The sequence below is a fragment of the Rousettus aegyptiacus genome, unplaced genomic scaffold (assembly GCF_014176215.1).
Source record: "Rousettus aegyptiacus isolate mRouAeg1 unplaced genomic scaffold, mRouAeg1.p scaffold_m13_p_15, whole genome shotgun sequence".
NCBI classification, from domain to species: Eukaryota; Metazoa; Chordata; class Mammalia; order Chiroptera; family Pteropodidae; genus Rousettus; species Rousettus aegyptiacus.
In genome coordinates, this window is record NW_023416290.1 from 17,083,799 (window position 1) to 17,087,350 (window position 3,552).

Consider the following 3,552-nt stretch of genomic DNA (forward strand, 5'->3'; position numbering starts at 1 on the left):
TGTGCTCATACCATAAAAGCAGAACAATATACACTTTACTTGTCTTGATTACAGGCAATTTGAGGAGTCAGACAGACCCAGGATTCAAAACTGTCTCCTCTACCTGATACTACTGTAATCTCAGGTAAAGATACTATTTAATCTCTCTAAGCTTCAATTTGCTCAACAGTAAAGTGACAAAGATGCTAGGTGTCATCTCCTGAGGTCATTGTGGAGATCAGGAAGGATGCAAAACACTTAGCATGATACTGGTATGGTGAGGCCTCAATATACACATTGGCAGTTTTTATTATGAATGTCACGAGTAATAAGCAAAGTGGATCAGGTAGAGTATTTGATTGCAAGCATTAGAAATAGATTCTGATTAACTTAAGCAAAAAAGGGGGTCTAGAATAATTGGAGAGTTATAAAATAGCAGAGAATAGAAGGAAAGGCTGAATTAAGAAAAATAGGATACAGGGCAGTTCTGGAAACCTACATTTCATGAATTAAAAACAATCTCTTTAATGTGCCATGATTGCAATGTTTCAGTTCCAATGATTTTTTCACCCCTTGCTATAAGGTTAGATATTCAAATTCTAAATTCCTGGAGGAGCCTAAGTGGCCCAGGGTGAGTTTTGTGCCAACCACTGGATATGGGGATGGGGGTTGCAGGACTGCAGCATCTTGATTAACAATTTCTCTAAGAATATTTTCAAGTGGTGTGAATTCTCTCTCACAGTGAAATTGGACGGAATGTTGCTATCAAAAGGAGTAAGGAATGAATGCCTTCCAAGTGAAAACAGCAGATGTTGTCTATACAAAATTTTATTATAAGTTATAAATTATACAGACTCTTCAGATTTGTATACAATATAGAAATATAATAAGTTTCCGTTATTATCTAATTCCTTCTTGTGAAACAGAAAACCCTCCTCAATAAAGCTGCCTGCCAAGGGCAGAGCCCTGAGATAAGGATTCCTAGAATGGTTGAGCTGGGAAGGATGTTTAACCCAAAGCAATCTACATTCGAGCCTGTAGGGAAATTTGAATTATGGTAGAAGTGGAATCAAGGTCCTAAAAGGGAAGACCTGGCCATTTGAATTCTAAAGAATGTGGACAAAAAAAAGTAGGGGGAGGGTTCTATGGAAAGTAACCTCACAGGATGATTTGACCATAAATTCCTAACTGGGCCAGTAAGTCATGGCAGGTTGTTGTCACGCCCCAGGCATAAAATTTCTGAAGTAAAAGGCTCCTCTTGCCTTAAGCAAGCCCTGTACATTGTTTCTGAGATTCTAGGTTAATGCACCTTTGAAGCCTCTTTTCAGAGCCCTCCTTCTAAAGCATGACCACCCTGCAGAGAGCACATAATCTAATCCCCGCCTTGCTTTTTCCCACATCCTTGTAATCTTGTTTACATTCTCTCCTTAATTCCAAAAGCATAAAAGAAACTGCAAACTGTTATTCTCAGATGCATTTTTCTTAGTCTGTTGAGATTTTGCTTCCGGACATATCCTCTGTTTGTAAATAAATTTTTATAAAATTCTCTAGGTTTGGAAGTTTTTACATTGACAAGAACAACATAAACCAAGGGAATGAGCAAAATTTAGAGACTAAAAATGGAGAACACGATGCATTGAGTTATTGAGTTTGAAAGAGTTAGAGCATCGAGTTTAGAATTAAATCCATGAATAGGAATAAGGTAATGTATTTTTTTTTTCTGGTTCCCAGAGCATCTCTAAAGGCCAGAGATAGATGCCTCAAGGGATCATGTAAAGTGGTCCTCCAGGGCTAGAGAGATAGTAACTTTTATGACTCCATCGGGACAAAGGCTTACCCAGACAAAGCTGCTAAATTGTTTCTGTCCTTGTCCAGATTCTTCACGTTTCATAGTGAATTTCACCATTGTTCTTGAACTAGTGTTTTCCAATTGCTGTCGATAGACCAGTGACACTCTGTGGATAACATTTTTACTGATCTGTAGTCAAACAAAAAAATAGAAAAGAAAAATAAGATTACTGCAGTAAGGTTTCAATAAAACTAAATTTATTAAATTTAAATGGCTTTCTTTTATACTAAAATTATATTCTTATGCATTCTAATGTTAAAATATTCTTTCTTTTATGAAATAATGGTGAGATCATTGGTAGTCTTAAAAAACAGCTTTACTTGGCTCTTTTCTACAGGAGGAGGTCTACATGCCACCGCTGGGGCTAGGGCCATGTCTATAGGGATCCCTAGAAGTTCCAGCACATTTTGCGGGTACTCAACACCAGTACTGATGGGCGGACAGAAATTGCCTTTGCAGGCACTGCAATTAAGGGTGTGGGGCAAAGATATGCTCATGTGGTGTTTGTTAAGGGTGGAAAATTTTCCAGTAAACCGGCATTAAGTATTTACTCTGATTCTGTTAACCAGGGTGTGGTAATCTTCTTAAAGATATGCTAACGACCAACTTCTGATTCTGTAATCTGCTTACTTGTTTTGATGTTAACCAGGGTGTGGTTTTAGGCTTTATAAACTACCTCTTTTGGGAGCTCAGGGCTGATCTCCTCTAACCCTGCGTGGTAGAGAGTCAGTCACTGGCCAGCTAATAAAAGCTCACAATTCATCTCGATTGACCCTGTGGGTCTTAGATTTGAGCAAACCACAACAGTGTTGAGAAAAGCAGACATCAATCTCATCAAGAGGGCAGGAGAGCTTACTGAGGATGAGGTGGAATGTGTAATCACCATTATGCATAATCCACTCCAGTACAAGATCCCAGACTAGTTCTTAGAAGAACATGAAGAATGGGACATACAACCAGGTCCTGGCCAATGGGCTGGGCAACAAGCTTCATGAAGACCTGGAGCGACTAAAGAAAATTTAAGCCCGCAGAAGGTTTCACCATTTCTGGGGACTTCGTGTTCAAGGCCAGCACACCAAGACCACCAGCTGCCTACGCCGCACTGTGCATGTGTCCAAGAAGAAATAAACCTGTAGGCTTTGTCTGATAATAAATAATTTATACACTTAAAAAATATGTATCTTTACTTGGCACAAAACCAGCAACTCTCTATTATTTTGGTTCTCTCTTCCTTTACTTTTTTTTTCCTTTTTCTTTAAATAATGTTGGGCTTTGAAATAGAAAATCTGGCAACCGGGATTCTAAATGCTTCTATGTCTCTTCCTGTTCTCTTCCCACATGGCTCTGCATGGGAAAAAGTAGCTTCCTCTGGTACCCATCAGTGGCGAGAAGCATGAGCAGACCTAAGTTCAAATCCTGCTTCTGCACTAACTAGCCCTCTGATTGGGGGCAAATAGCCCAGTTTTATCTGTAAAATAGTAATAATAGTTGTATTTTCTTTATAATATTTTTTTGTAAAGTGCTCAATAAATGTTATTTCTAATCATGATCTATTTCTGTTTCTAATTTCAGGTAATTTTTTTGTCTCTCATTTTATAATTGCTCAGAGTTCAGACTTAAGGACTGAGTCTTTTCAACTAAATTTCTATATCTCAAAATATAGTACAAATTATAAAGGGCTCAAATTAAAAAAAAAAAAAATTGTACTTCTTTAGTATAATATG

At 37.9% G+C, this 3,552-nt stretch overlaps 1 pseudogene; it reads left to right on the forward strand.

The window, feature by feature from the left end:
• Positions 1-295: 295 nt before the first annotated feature.
• Positions 296-2,956, forward strand: LOC107500715 (annotated as a pseudogene).
• Positions 2,957-3,552: the final 596 nt, after the last annotated feature.